The sequence below is a fragment of the Malurus melanocephalus genome, unplaced genomic scaffold (assembly GCF_030028575.1).
Source record: "Malurus melanocephalus ecotype Western Australia unplaced genomic scaffold, MMel_1.1 scaffold_643, whole genome shotgun sequence".
Classification (NCBI taxonomy): Eukaryota; Metazoa; Chordata; class Aves; order Passeriformes; family Maluridae; genus Malurus; species Malurus melanocephalus.
The window spans coordinates 62025-78470 of NW_026623875.1; the positions used below are offsets into that span (position 1 = coordinate 62025).

Below are 16446 nucleotides of genomic sequence, written 5' to 3' on the forward strand. Positions count from 1 at the left end.
TCTCATAAAAAAAAAAAAAAAACAAAAAAAAAACAAACCACCAGTTTAATCAGGAGTCCAAAGTTAAGGAAAACGGTGGTGGTGTACATCCCTTCACTAAACCATGTCAGTACTGCACTGTAGGATGGCTTTCCCAAAGCAGGAGATGGTTGGGAAATCTCAGTGTAGCAGTGACCCTAGAAGGATAAGAATTCAAGATATATAAAAGCAAAGCAACACATGATGTTCTTTCCATTTTACCATGATAAAATGATATATATGAAAGTTGATATATATGATATGAGATATTGATAGTTGATATATGAGATATTGAAAGTTGATATATATGAAATGAGATATATGAAAGTTGTTTTTTTTTAATTAATATAATTGTGGTTTTTTTCTTAAAAATTCTCTGCAGTTTTTAATTTAAAATATATACAAAATAATAGCTGATTTTCTGAACTAGCTGAAGAAAATCCTGTGATTCTTTTTCTATTAATGCTTAAAAATACTGGCTGTGTTATATACAATGAAGTTATATCCTTTAAGAAGAATCTCTTTTGCAATAGGTAATTTAATGGACTTGTMCTATAGATGATTTAGGTTTATATTAAACCACAATATGACTCTGTTACATTATCTGTTTTCAAGAAAGGTACATTAATCTCAGCATATTTGTTACCTTCACCAAACTTTGATTAACTTATTATTTTTGTCTGTCTCAGTCTTGGTAATTTAAGTTTGGGAACTTTAACATATAGTTCCAGTATTTAAGTATTTAACCTATGGGCACTTCAAAGGAAATTCAGATTAGTATCCTAAAAGTAAAAATGAACAGATGCTTATGAGGAGACTTCTGCTATCACTTCCCAAATAGTAGTCTTGCCTTTGGCTCAGTAATGACATGTGACAACTCCATACCTGGTCATTTTAGACTTGTGCCCTTGTCCATCAACATGCTCGGATTTCAAGTCTCAGTTTCATCATTTTGGATTCATTAGAACCTGAAACAGAAAGCGAAAAGCAAAGACTTGAGAACAACCTGAACCAAGAGTGTGAAAAGGGCTGTCTGAATAGGATTACTTAATACTGCTTGTAAACAGAGGTGGGCTGTGTTGTGGTACTTTGACATTTTCTCTGCATTTGTCTGAAATACTTGACATATTCAGAACAACCCCAAGAGGTTGTCATCAAGCTGACCTCTACGCTTAGTCTAGCAGAAAAAAAAAAAAAAAAAAAGGGTAAGATGTTAGCACAGTCATACTTTGGATCCTGATGTAAGGCAATGCACATCACTGTCACAAATATGTGCATGTATATACATGTAACTTATATGACAGCAAACAGTTGGTCTATCCACAAAAGACATCACAGCTGCTGGGTGTAAGGAAACCTTTTACAGTTTTTACCATGCTCTTACATTGTCACTGCTGGCAAATGCTCCCAACTTGCAGGCAGGTAAATTAGATTAGAAAAAGCAGGATCCTCCTCTCCAGCACTGTTTGGAATTGCAGTTCTCAGCGTGCTGGGAGAAGGTTCAGCACTGAGCTAACTCAACCCTGCTCATGCTGCTTTCTTTGTATCAGGAAACATCTGAAGCAGSATTTGAACACAACTTTATGCAATAGCAAGCAGCAGAACAAGCCATGTTTAAAACATGCTAGTTGAACTTTGGCAGCAAAGGAGGGGAGTTTAGAGTCAACCTACATGATTTTAAACACAACTTGCCTTACTTGGCCTGTATTTAAAACTGTTTGTTTAAATTTGCTGGCTAATACATTTCCAAACACAGTTTGYTTTTGCAGCCTGGACAGACTCTTATTCTCAAATTCACCCTTCAGACCATCTGACACAGCTGGTATTTGCTGATATTCAKAAAACCCTGTAAGGCATATTTACATGTTCTTTCACACAAGGAGTTATGTGGAAAATTGTGGGTTTATATATCTTTTCTGTGTTACAAGCCTTGACCCAACTTAATAACCAATACATTTTTGCATGTGTTTAGATGACACTGCTCAGCTTTTATATAAGTAAATTACGAAACTGCCATTGTCAGACTGGAAGAAGCTGGGCTTGATGGAGCTAAAGTTATTTTACAAAGCAGAGGAACAAAGCAAGGTTCCCCAAATCTAGCAAAAATAGACCACTGCAAAGTAACTCTCTTCCTGAAARTATACCAGTGCTAGTTAGAAAAATAATGAAGAAAAAAAAAATTGTACACCTTAACCACCAAAGGTTTACATGTTCTTCTAAAGGTTAGGGCTCTGCGTTCCCTACTTTCAATCTTTTGCATTCCAGCCATTGTGCCAGTGGAAATGTTTAGTGCTGGAGTCCCTCTAGTTGTTTAAAAGCTGCAGGCTGAACTAGCAYATGAGTGGATACCCTGTTTTGGATATACAGGACTACATACCAAGCTGCTTTTGGCATGCTTCCCRCAGTATTTAGGCATATACAAGCATGTTTTGGATACATGATGGTATTCATTTGGACTTATTGATGCTTTTCAACTCTCACGCCAGGCCAGTTTTCAATGGAATAGAATGAACACCATAATTCACACTGATTTAAACTAAACAAACTGAAAAAACCCAACAGTGTATTACTACTAAATTAGATTGACTGGTTTGTATAGAGCTTTTCTTCATTTTTTAGTTTCTTTGCTGGAAACATTTAAAATACACTGGAAGACATTATTACTTGCCATTGTTCTGTATTTTCTGCCATTGCATTCTTATTGCAAATGTGAATGCAATAGTGAGCCTTCTGGCCAAGTTCACATTAAAATATCACAACAGGAAATGTTATTTACAGAGTCCTCTAGGATTGTGTCASATTGAAAAGACACAGCTAACAATTTATACATATCATGGAAGGGTTTTCTTTCAAATGCAGAACTCAGTGTTCTTCCTATTTGCAGCAGAAACATTTAGAGCAGATATTATTCTAAGGGACCATATTTCATAAATGCTTAGTACTCTATAAAGTGAAATGGATTAGCAGAGATAGCTTCAGCTTTAAGAGGAATAATTCAGTGCATGGAATTAGCTATGGACAAAAATGAAACGTTTATATTGCAAGTACTCACAAGCACTGTTCATTGGTTGGAACAAAACTGGCAGTAAAACCCCCCTGGATATCAGCTTGAAGGTTTTAAATTTCAAACCGAATGTACACAAGTTACACAGTGGATTTCTTTTTATTTTTCTGTAATTTCTCCCATCTGTACCATTCCATTAGAATCTGTAGTTCATAGTCAGTTTGAACGTTAGGATGAGACTARTACACATTTATATTGGAACGCTTCAATGTGTGCCAAAATCACRGTGTTATGTTCTGGTTATCTGCCAATACAACCTGGTGTTGAGCATGAAGGCCAAAAATCTTCAAAACACCTCAGCAYCTCGCGCTCAGTGGGGTACTAAGATCAGTGAAGAAGTGGCTGCCTTATTTGTTGCTTATGTGGAAGGTAAATTCTAACAAAAACCTGGCTCTAAGCTCACCAGAGACAGCAGCCTTAGACCCTGAGCTCTCTGTCATATGCTGCAGTCCTCGGCACAGCATGGACTGTCCCTCTCTTGTTTAGCAGGGATACTCTGTCTGCAAGTTGTCTTTCTACTTTAGRGAAATATATTCTGAATCCTCTAAGCTTCCTTCTTTGTTTTACATCTCCTTCTTACATCTGGGACTGGTCATTGACTGCATGGGTAACCTTTTGCTTCAAAAGAGTTATGTCATCCTGGACTGAGGAGCTGTGGAATCATTRTTTTATAAACTTGCCCTTTTGTAAGTATATTTTAGAAATATGGTCCTATTTAGGWAACTGGATGCTTTGGGTTTTGCAAGCATGTTTTATATTACAGCTCATTAGCAGATGAACTGGTGATGGGTCAAAACTATGAAGAAAGTAGATAAGCTGTGGTCTTCTATACTGCTGGTTTCAAAGCATAAACATGCCACRTATGGCATAAATTGCTGCAATATTGAATTTCTAGAAAGTTTTTTAAATAAAGATCATCTAAGACACCATATGTCCATTGTGGAAGTTTATAGTAACAGAAAGAAAAACAAATAGAATGACAGGGGAACATAACTCAATAAAACTAAATTTGCCCTTCCTAGTATTCTGCCTAAYACAGGAATATCAGGAGCTGCTTGTTGTCTGAAGGCAAAGGTGGCAAAGCTGAATCTCTGTTTTAAAACCTAACAGTTGAAATTGCACKAAAGGAAGCCTTAACAAAAGAGTTACTTCTTTCCCATGAACTCATTGGGAGCYTTGCCACTGACTTCAAAAAGCAAAGGATTGGGCCTTTGTATGTATAATATAGTGCAGTTATTTAATTAGAAGCAGATACTGTGAATAAAAAACCTCATTGGAAAGGGTGTAGCAGATTTTGCTWTGAATCTACTTGGTACAGATTTCTGTGTCTAGCAGAAGTCATTCCTTTCTAAGGAGCCAAAAAACCTTTGGGCTATTCTGATAATACTGTTGTATAATATAACTTTTATTCAAATTACTTGGTAACAGTACATTTAATTTCCAAGCTGCCTTGTGAGGACAAAGATACTCACTTGAGCTGAAGACATTTCAATCTGCTTATGTATAAGAGAAAGAAATGATTGCTAGTAGTACAAAGTAGACTGATATTATTAGAAAATAGAGGCCAGTTATTAAAGGACTGATYTATATTGATGTAAGCTAAGGAAGAAATTTAGACAGTGGACAAATCCCTCAGTTGCAAATGTTTACTGGTTGAAGGCACTCCTTGTAACMGCCCTCCTGCTTTCTTCAACCATGCAAATACACAGGCCTGTGTTGGCTGAATGGTATTTCCAAACTGAGACATCAGGGCTTTGCTAACTCACCTCATTTTGCTGACAGCTCAGGCAACAGTCCTATGAGCAGTTTATCTGTCAGACTGGAAGTGTAGAAACCCCCAGATTAAGGGAGGAAAGAGAAAAGGGAGAGGAGTTTATTAAATACTCAAGTACAGCCACTTATTTAAACATCAATTTCAGTGAATAGTGCCCATCACTTCCMCCGGACTTCCTTTGGACTCAAAGAAATATAGGAAACTTTCTSCTTTCATGAACTCTCTCAGCACACAAATCTCTGTACTACTAGAGCTTAACAGATGTGGCTGGAATAGAGTGATCAGCATTTTGTTCCACAAATTACATTTTCCWAGTTTGCAGAGATCACTTCAAAGGCCAGCTGCCATAAGCCACTGATTTAATTACAGAGAATGCATATGGAAGTAATCTGAAAGGGATAAATAGCTTTCTATATTATCATATATTCATAATGAGCTCTCTGCATGCTGAAATAATGCTTGCAGGATGGATAGTGTAAGACTTGACTTGCTTGCAAAATCCTTCAAATTAGGAAAAACTACCTTTAAACATGAACGTTTTAAGCAAATTCCAACATGTGATACTATTTAATGCTTAAGATCCTTATGAAGGAGCAGCTGCTAGACATCCTTCATAGAAAAAGAAATCAAAGTTTCAGAATTGCTGGCTTTCCAAAGAAAATGGATACATAGAAAATTAGAAATGTTTCACCTAAATTGTCAATCAGGGAGATAGGTACACTGTGCTGATCAATATATAATATGCCATTSATAAAAATGGAGAATTTCATTATARAATACATAGTAAGATGACATAATTAGCTCTTGAAATAAAATTTTGGTATTAAAATTGTCATTCCATGGTATCCATACTGTTAGTCAAAGTCAGTCTTTAGATGCATTGTGCATTTTCAGGGGTATCTRAGGGAAGGTACTTGATATTTGAGAATCACAATTAGGACACTGTTTCCTTTTGAGCCCCCCAATCCCTGTGGTAAGTGAATTAGCAGTGTGCCTTTATGTCCACTCGAAATAATCACCTTTTCATGATASTGAGATTATTGATTATCACTAGATGGTGCTCTTCACAATCCCCAAAATCATAGGTAAGTGAATGTAAAGAGARTTATACCTTGGAGAAATTTTGAATGAAAGGTTTAATGTTTTCTTACTGAAGCTGAAAGTATCATTCAGATCAGTTCCCCTCAAAGCATATAAATTTTAAAGTGTAGAATTAATGCCCTCAGGAAAATTTGTACATAAACCAAGTCAAGAATCACAGAGTATCAAATAAATCAAAATCATAATATCAAATTAGTAATTCCAAATCTTCCTTTCACTTCTGCTTATTATTCCCTGCATACAAATAGAATGTAATCTCCTTAAGAACAGCTCCATAAATTTGTGCTAGGGTTTGATTTGTGGTTTCATAACACTCTAATGAGGACAAATTTTGATTTAAAAAAAAAAAAGCTAACTAGAAAGTATTTCAGTAGTATTTCAGAATAAAGAGGCAATTGTAATCCTTTAAAGAGAAAAAAAAATTCTACATCTATTTGATGCATATTATGAACACTAAATAGTAATATTCCACCCAACTATTTGAATGCATGCAGTGAAATAACAATTATGAACAGTATAAAAATATTATCTCAAACCTCAGCTTCTTCCAGCCCARTATGACGACAGCCTGAGCAGACAGGGCTGGGAGCCCTGGAGGTGTAAGAACTCTCTCAGGTCTTGTATCCAATTTAAATCAAATTTTGAGCTATATTAAAATGGTGTTTTTAATAAATTCCTCATTATTCTTTGTCTGCCCTCACTTTTAGTCATGACTTCAGTCTGTAACACTAGATCTTCATTTTCCTAATTGGAGGAAGAATAGACTCCCATGAAGGACACCAAATCCAAGACTGCATCATTGACAAGCTATGGTGTTGGAAATCTACCTGAGTTTTACAGCTTAAGACTATGTTTACTCAAATAGTTTTAAATTAACAGATCAGTCCAGGTGTGATCTAACTAAATTTTTCATGRTTGAATCTTCATCTGAAGGACCCTGATTCATCTCCTAAATATGCTACATTTTTAAGTTATTTTCCAGATCCCCAGGATAATGTCAGCAAAGTATTTCTGATTTCATGGCACCATTTGTGACTGTATAAAGCGTTTGACTTTAAAACCTCTTGTCATTCTAGTTTCAGTTTTTTTCCTCAATATTTACAGGAACAGTGAGAAAAAATCCAACGAATCTAAATGTAGTGAGAGGCCCATGAATGCCTCCTTTTCTACACTGGCAAGAACAGTACAAAGGCTACAATAATTAAGCCTGAGGAGATAGTTATGGTTGCGGTCTGTGGTTTTTTTAGAGTTACACTATGAACAAACAGAGCACTGAAATGCACAGCCTGAGAACAATAGTGCCCGGCCCCGTACCAGCCTTCTGGGTCACTCACTGGTTTGTTTGCTTCCAGGCCTGATTTGCATAAGAGGCCTGGAAAAGTTGCAGAGACTGGGAATTAGCACAAATTGATATTGGGTGCTAATTGACTCAGGCAAAAAACTAAAGATGTACTGACCTGTTCAAATCAGCCTTGAATTCAGGCCTCTGGATTCCTGCATCATCCRGCCCTGAAGAATTCAACCCTGGCACGGTTCATCAGCTGCTGGGCCCTGGGATAAAAATAGACAGGCAGAAATGGGATCACGTTTTRGCATAATCAGCTGAAAGTGGAAAGGGTGGGAAGCAGCCCTTCCTCTTATGGAAAGTGCTTTCTTTTTGGGTGTTTTGGGTGCTGCCTTAGCAACAGCGGGGCAATCGAGCTCACCTAAAATGAAGACAAACCACATCTTTCCCCAAAACCTTTTACTGCTCTATACCCAAATACTTTTTCAAAGATTGGAAAACAGTCGTTATCCCATGTTTGTGTGCAGGTGTGTTCCATTAAGAGCAAGGAACACTATTTATTTCAGTGACTGGGTCAAATATGCTGGATGCAGACACAGGGATTCCCAGCTGTAGGTGTTACCTRTTGCCTCAGCCCTGTGCSATGMCTCTCTCTTGCCTGATAWCCCTAAAGCTAAAAAGCTYCTTCCAATAGTTTTCCATCAGATCRTTATGACAAGAAATTATAWASTACAAAGATCTTTCTGCTTTTACTGGTCTGTAGCAGTACAAAAAGCAGTGTTGACCCATGGGATTCACATAAACTCATATCTGTACATCCCTTAAARCAAAAATTACACTTATGCCCCTAGTTTAATTTAAAACTTTCCTTGCACTTCTGTGGATTTCTTCAGTTTTACATTTGCAAGATGCTCTCAGGCCAKATATTTTCATGTGCTTGGGTTTTCTTTTGGCCATTTAACTTTGTTCACACAGGCCTTGTTTACCTCCTTAGTTCCTCCATCATTTTAACGCAGTCACATGCAAAACCAGGATCTCAAATGTAGATCCTGACAAAGCTGCACTTGACTGGTTTTGACTAATTTCTTCCATGCTAAAAGGATGTTCAATCCTCTCTGCCACAGTGACATTAAACTGTTTTTGCTATGTTTTTTCAATTAATTGTAAAAGTTAATAAGAAAAAGGTAAGTTTCAGGGCAAAATAATRAAGATAAAAGGAAACTTAACACTGATTCTAACACTGAATTTAATTTATGGAGGTGCTGACCTGTGACATCTTTTTACGGACTATGTAATCGTTAAAAAGTGTGCTCTCCAGAGAAATTTGAGGAGATACTAGCAGTTCACACAATAGGACCTTTCCCCCAACATTATATTAGCAAGAGGTGTCAGCAAAGTCTTCSGAGGCAATCTGAGTTAGTTTGTCTTCTTTTAGGTGAAAAAGAGCACTGTATGTGTTTACAATTCTCTTCAGTTGCTTAAAATGTTACTTCTGACCTTCAGGCATTTTTTAAGTGACTCCTTACATCACCAGGATGCTGAAAAGTAGTCTGACTATGAGAGTTTCTTAAAGAGCTAAAATCAGTATTGTGAGATAAGGAGCCACAYAGCTGATCCATTTTTAACCTATATWATAATTTGAATTGTAGGGAAGCMCTTGCTCAGRAAACAAATACAAAATAATGGAAGCAATTCACATAAATCTTCTCAGTTTATACCCATGCCTTCACAAGCTCCTCTTGGCCCCTACTACYTTTGTTTGGTGCTTGACATTTGGAAAAATGGCACAGAGCAGGGCTGACTTTGACATTACCAGGGGCTTCCTGACACTCCTTCAAAAAATCACCCATGAATACCMCGCTGTCTTGCTGCCAGATGTTCCTTCAGACTGTTTTTTCCTTCTCAAATAAGCTCTGAAGGCAGCACAATGAATATGAGAGGAGAAGACAGCAATGTCCATATCCTCTTCTGCTTTTGTCTCCTGTCTTAAAGTTTCTATTTGACCTTTCTTGGGAGATGATGCACTTCCCATAAGAAAATTCTACAGGGAGGATTTGGGGTTTGTAGCTGCCAGTCTTCATTTCAGAAGTACTTACAAAAAGTGCCTCTAACTTGGTAAARKACACAGTTGTTTTTTGCTTTCCTAKGCAGTAAAGGCAGTGTTCACTCTAAAAACCAAGTCAAGAGGTTCTGGCACAGTTTAGGATTTATACTTCCCAGGGTTACTTGGAGGCTCTGTAACAATGCAACCAAGTCAGATGCATCATTTAATAGTGGAAAAATATGTAGGATATCTTGGAGCAAAGTTGGAGCAACAGTAGCCACACAAAATGAAACRGAATTAAGCTATTCTAGACTGATACAACTAGGGCTATCTGAAATCTTTCTATGACCATGTTGGGGTGAAATCTGATGGCAAGCAGGTATTTTATAGCCACATGTTAATCTTCCTGAGCAGGATGAGTTATTAAATTAAGTCCTTAAAATGAGCAGCTCTTTCATGTGTGCTTATATTTTCCAGATGCTTGATACAGTCAAGATWATCCTGTTCATTTACATGTGCTTGTTTCTTTTGTTGTTATTTTTAGAAAATTCTTTAAAAACTTATTATTCTAACATCTGTGTAAGATTTGAAAATAATTTTTGTTTTAGTCTCATAGCACTTTTCCCATTATCCTTCTTAACCCTTATTTCTATTGTTTATGGTTTTGGAAGAGACCAGGATTTAATTTAAATTAATTAAGCAAGTGGGATTTTGTCCTAGGTTTTGTCCTTACTCATTTGAGGGAATTTGAGTGATATTTATCTGCATATTTAGCARTATGGTTTCTGAAAATTATATCCATGCTAAAAATAAAAGCTGTGCTTCATCATAAATAATACAACTTCAAATGTTTTTCAAAGCCCTTGCTCCTTGACAGAACCAGTGTAGCAGAAAGTTAATGCTGTGCATTTACTGCGTGGCCATTCCCTGCTGAATCCATCCCTCAGTGATCCTGGCAAGAAATGTGCACCTGGAGATTCTGACCCTCRGCAGTGATTCCACTTTGAAAAAATATTTTAAACTGAACTTCCAAATTGTGCTTATGGTCTAATGACATCAGTTACCCTGCATCCCTTTTCTCTGTGAAAGTTTTGTTGGGAAAATGTTACTTGAGCTCCCAAAATGAACACATAGGGCTGCTCTTGCTGTAGGATTGTTGCAKTTCATGAAGGTGTGGGCTGCAGCCTTCTGTGTGTGGAATAGCATCCTTGACTTAGCAAACATGACTTAAAGCTGGCACAGATCTTGGACAAGGATTGTGAAAGTACTTCAGGATCTATCTGGGATGAGAGAAGTCATGTTATGTTTGTGTTAGTACATGAAAATATTAATTTAGAGGAAGAAAATGAAATAAAATCATAGACAATATGCAAAGGTTTGCTTGAAACAGTACTCCGGCTTCTTATATTAAGAATTGTCAAAAATGGCAGCATTAAAAAAAAAAATCCAACTGGCTATATGCCTTTTGGATTTCCTTAAAAATTCAATCTTTACAGTTTCTGAATAAAGCTACCATTGTAATTCAAGGACGCTCCCCTGCTGGTTTTGATTAATTTATTTTAACAACACAGAAAAAGTCTGCTGTAGCTCCTCTGGTAATATAAATCCCTGTTACAAAGGATTCTGTTGTCTCCACCTCTCTAATAAACTATAGTGTCAGGGGTTCAGAGCTAAATGGATGGYAATGCAACTTAAACAATTCCTCTTTGCTTTTGTGTCTGAATTAATATCAGGGTATTTTCCCCTTCAACCTTTAACTAATTTATAACTCTATTCTTACCACRTTATATAGGTAACAGATCCAGTGAAATATTTTAATTTGCATACCATAACACATTTTATACTTTTAAAATTAGTGTCTTGAGAAGAATGTACCTATAATCAGATATCTTAAAAAATCCCTGTAAAATTACAGTGACTATCTGCCCATCTTTTTAAGAGTTTCTGCGAGTCTGATGACACATCAAATTTTCCTTACAGTACCAGCTCCTGAAATCTGATTCTTACCTGAGTCCCAGCTTTCATTAAAATTAGAATACATTTCTGGATATCCTTGCAATCCTTGATTGCAAAGTGATCCCACCCCAGAGTGGAAAAAAACCCAAGTAATCGCAAGTTTTTAATGTTTTAATATTTTTTTCATGTGGTACTGGATAAACTGGTATTTGCTGGTTGCAGGGCTAATGGAATAAGCTTGACAGGCCCACAGTTTGAGAACAAAATGCACAGTGAGACACTTAAATACCTGTTACAGTTTCTATGGACAGAAAGTGAATAGTGCAATGAAGCTGCTGTTAAAATAACAGTGCCTTTCAGAGATTACAGAGATTGTCACAGCAGATTATGGCAATGTAGAGATTTTCCCAAATCCTAAGAGCATGTGAATTCTCTAACWTTCAAGCAGTATGATTCCTTTTGGGAATCATAAAGCACTTTAATAGAAATTGCTGTTGCTGTTAGCTTACTTATACAATTACACACTCTTGAACTGTTTTCAATGCACATAAATATTAAATATTCATTTATTTAAACAAATTTATTTAAAATATTATCTAGAAGGAAATCAAATTATTTTCAAGCTGTTTCTTACAGATTTCTAGTAAACTTGCTGCTCATTTGACATGTTGCATGTGTAGTTTCAACAATGTCCCTATGTTTGAGTGTATATACAGATGCTTTAGGCTAACATTAAACAATGTCCTATAGCTATGACTGTTTTTGTAATCCAAATAAAGTAGGTAGTGTTTTTATAACTATCAATTCTTRGGTTATGGAGAATGTCTTCAAATAGAAATAGAAAGAGGTTTATCTTTACAAACAGGTCTCATTCCCTTAAAAGGAAGTTGTTTCTTTTTTCTTCTGCTTCTTTGGAGAACTGACTACAAACTGGGAATGGTTATTGCATGACTCATTTGGGAAGAATARCTGCAGCGTAAAAAGTTCAGAAGGGATTTTAATAAAACCAAACCAAATTATCTTCTGTTTTGGGCATGATAAAGATAGTTTTAAGGAGCAAAATACTAAGTTTGTCAGAATGCTCTTAATCARCATAACACTGTAGTATTTTGAAGGGAAAGGGGGAAAGGTCAGAAAAGACTAAAACATTTTCCCCTAGTTTCAGTTCTAAAGATAAGACAGAAATCCCCTTTTTAAAGGAAATTTTAATTTACTTTATTCTGGCCTGGCAGTGGTTCTTGCATGCACCAGTGCAAATCACTGCTAAAACCAGACATCAAGCYTGGGAAWGATCCCTGACTGAGCTATGCAGAGSTAATGAGGCTTTCCTACTGCAGTCCATGTACTACTTGGGAATTCCCCCAAACCCCAACACTGTCAGTCAAACTGTTAAAAATGATAGCATTATTTCAATAAAACAACATTAATGCTGTGCACAGTATAGACTGCCAATGCTAAAAGTAAGTATTATTGTATTGCTCCCTGCATTACCTTCCCTGCAATGCCATAAAGGATACAACAGTAAAGTCGGGACAGGAAAAGGCCCTTTCAATCTTAACTTCTGTCACTGTGATTCCATCCTTTCCTTACAGCCATTTCCTTAGTTTTTATAGTTTTACAAATGAAATCGTGTCTTCAGCATGATACTTACAGCAAGTGATCCATGCAAAACATGGGGAAATGCAATTTTTTTAAAAATTCAGCACTAGATGTTTGCGTATTGCTAATCCAGCAAGAGAATCTTACATGATTTTTATTTTCTTCCTCCTTAGTGTACATACACTGTAAAGGAATTTGCTGCATTTGTCACTTGCAGTCAAGGCATATTCCCTTACATTTCAGACAACTATTACATAGGTTTGGGTTTGAAAGTTCATGTCCAATATTGGCCATTTATATAAAGTTTCCCAAAGTGCTTGTAGGATTTTTTTTTGTATTTTATTTTCTCATGCTTGAAGCACCATGAAAATTTTCCCTGAGTGAATCTCCTAAGATTGCTCCAGCTAAGGTTGAAGTTAATGGRAAGTGACCAAGTGATTTCAACGGGAGTTTCACATTTGGAAAGCAAAAAGATGACTGTATTTTGGCAAGAATGTTGATGTGTCTGAACTTGCATTCCTAGGAATTTTACAGCAAAATGCTGAACATTTAAATTGCCATGAGGCAGACAGCGTTTGCACTCAGAATATATCTAGAATGTCCTGTAGTCTTCAAAGCTAAATTTTAAAAGAAAAAAAAATCCTTCAAGGCCCTCTCCACCCCACTTCCTACTTGCTCGTGTTTGACCAGTTGGGAATGTCCTGGCCAAAAAAGGTTTATGAATGTGTCACAAGAACTCAGTTTTCTGTAAATCCAGGAATGATGACTCTGTGCTTTACAGTCTAGCCCAGGCTTTCCAGCAGAGCTCAGACACACTGTTGATGCTTTGTGAGATACCTTTGATGATAAGAGAGCTGCAGTCACAGCCATGATTTACCATTGCAGTAGATTGTGGATAGACAGAACTACGGAACTTGGATATTTTAATAGATTTTTAAAAACCGTAATTTGTTGATATCACATTTAAAAAAAAAAAAACATGTGGATGAAACTGTTGTTGCTGCTGCTACTGTCCCAAAGTGCTGTTAATGATGGGGACCTACAAGGTTACTATTTGGGAGGGGAGGCCAAGGGTCCTGCTGCTGGGAATGGGACAGGAGGCTCCCCCATGACAATAGTCTGGGTAGTGCTCTKCCTGATAATGAGGGCAGCGATATTTCAACAGCCTGCAAAAGGGAGTCTGTGCCTCTTTTAAAGACCTACCCTGGACCTGGTTGCCAGGGATCTGCAGGGGGAGAAGGTTGGCAACRGACAGGGAAATAATTCAGCTGAATTCAATTAGAGTGCATCAGTAGAACCAAGTGAGCTATTAAAATAAACAGTTTCCCTAAATCAGAAAAGGTTATGACCACAGAAATTGGATCCTTTACAGATTTCTTTGTACCATATTGAGCTATTAATGTTTTCTAATGTGAACCACTGCATTGCACAGTTCCAGACGTGCCGGGGACATGATTGTAGCAGGGATCCAACTTGTTCCCTCTGACATTGGTCATTTTTTAGGATCCACAGCACACAGGGATGCAGCAAGGCTCTACTTTCCCCATAGAGCCCAAGCAGCTGCTGCTTTGGTTTGTGGAACAAAGGGAAACCAGAAGAAACAGTGTGAGAGAGCAACACTGAGCAAATCCTTCCTTCCYTCTTCTGCTGAGRACTCCTGCTGAACACCTGGTTCCTSTGCTAGAATGACTCCAGATTTTTCAAATATYCTAATCAAACCACTGGCCGGGATATAACCTTAGTGGAGCAGCAATAACCCAACACTTTACTAATGCCTTCGGATATCCTGGACCAATTTTCCTCTAAGMACTACCTAATTGATTTAATGAGAGAGATTTTCTTGATTTAGAAGGAAGCTTCCTGAGTATTTCCTGGACTGTAGATTTAATTTGTTTGGCACTAGTACAGGTATTCRTCAGCAAGTAAACACCTAATTTTAATTGATAACAGCTATTGCACTTCATACTAAAGCTAGAGATTTAGGCAGAAACTGCGTGTGAGAAAGTACTGCTTGCAACTGAGGGAAGCAGGTTCTTTGAGCAATAGAGGAGTGCATTTCCCTATTGCTTAGGTTTCCTTGATAGTAACTTTTGTAGATAGCTACGGCTATCTATGAATGGAAAAACACAGTGAAAAGACATAGTAATACATGGCAACAGCTATTGAGAAGAGCATATAGTGCGAGAGATTGTTACATCATATATTCAGGGGAATAATACGATGTACTCCAGAGAAAACAGAGATATAGTAGAGTTGAATAAAGAAGTACCTTGGCTTTTAGGTGGTATTCGGGAATTATGATTTCCTGCCTAAAAGAGAAAAAGAATAATGAAGATAAACACAAGCTAATGAAGAGAACTAAAGGAAGCAAGATTTTCATAGGCTCAGAGCAACATACATTTTGTATTAGGAAAAAAAGACTCCAAAGAAAATGTAGTGGTAGTCCATAAAAATGTTACCTCAAACTGCTCTGGAATTTGCAGCTGAGCTCCCATTTCCTTCAAAGGTTCAAAATGATGAGTTTGTGCTAAGCAAGGTTCTCCAAGTTTGCAAAAGGCCAGTGGTTTAGTTTATATTTTTCCTGCTGCAAAGCAAATGACTGACAGAGGTCAAACACACAATTTGATAGTTAAGTCCTTTCTCCGAGTCCCTTTCCTGTTGCTGCCTCCCCTTAGTRCTCCACTCTCCTGGTTTCCAAGTTCTCCTATGCATAAGTTGGCAGCCTCAGCTTATAGCAACACAAATTTACACATAGCATCACCAGAAGTGGTGTATTTTTAAAGCCTAAATTCAAACCAACCTTTACAGAAGAAAACAGGTAATTTTGCTGGAGGAAAACCTCCATGCTCACAACATAAATTATCTTTTGCCTGCTTTTTGCACTCAGAAGCAGAAACCTTAAATGTTTGAAAGACTTATTTTTTTCTCCAAGTAATACCTTTTTTGGTTATGGACCAGTGGTGCTGACAAATATCCAGCTCTTGCCAGGACTTAAACTACTAAATGTCAATCTAGTCCATTTTTGACAGTATACTTGCAAGATATGGCCATGGTTGTAAAACAACATTTTTAGCGTGCTCCCTAGAATATCTGAAACCAAAACTACAAGAGAAAGCACAGCCAGTTTCAAACCTTGTTGTATAACTGCAAGAATTACTTCTGAAAGAAAATAGCCAGATGCACATAACAAGGGTGACAACAGGTTCTATTTAKCAAAGTGTACTCTCAAAGAGCTAAAGATGGAGTACAAACCAAGTAGTCAGAAATATTATTCAAATTTCCTAGCTGACCCAATTAAAACACCTGCAATGTGTGTGAGAAGTGTCTAATATTTTGTGCCTATATATTTTGAGGCATTTGGATACCAGGACCAAATTCTTAGCTTGGGCCAGAGACTGCTCCAGCAAACTCATTTTAGAAATATGTTTAGTTTTCGTATTGATGTGATAGGCAGATCTGATTAATGGCGATGCCATCATGCTGAAGGGCTCCATTGGAAKAGCAGGTTCCAGTAATTATTGCAGCAGTTACAAAGAGCACTGAGAGGCAGGGGTGAGTTATGAATCCACACAGAATTTTCCCTCATCCCTCCCCAGGCTCTGGCA

General features: G+C 37.1%; 1 protein-coding gene and 1 long non-coding RNA gene across 3 annotated transcripts in view; one reads left to right on the forward strand and one right to left on the reverse strand.

Moving 5' to 3' along the window:
* The window catches only part of SYNPO2 (synaptopodin 2), a 72274-nt gene that overhangs the window by 2833 nt on the left and 52995 nt on the right, over positions 1–16446 (forward strand). The gene's annotated exons all lie outside the window — the stretch shown is intronic.
* The window catches only part of LOC130583923 (uncharacterized), a 32481-nt gene continuing 16079 nt past the window's right edge, over positions 45–16446 (reverse strand). The window contains exons 2-5 of one of the 2 annotated variants that reach the window (XR_008966468.1): positions 15111–15150; positions 7415–7508; positions 904–986; positions 45–176 (exon numbers count right to left, since the gene is read on the reverse strand). This is a non-coding gene — a long non-coding RNA (uncharacterized LOC130583923). The remainder of the gene's footprint in view (positions 177–903; positions 987–7414; positions 7509–15110; positions 15151–16446) is intronic. The other variant, XR_008966469.1, reaches the window with a different exon arrangement.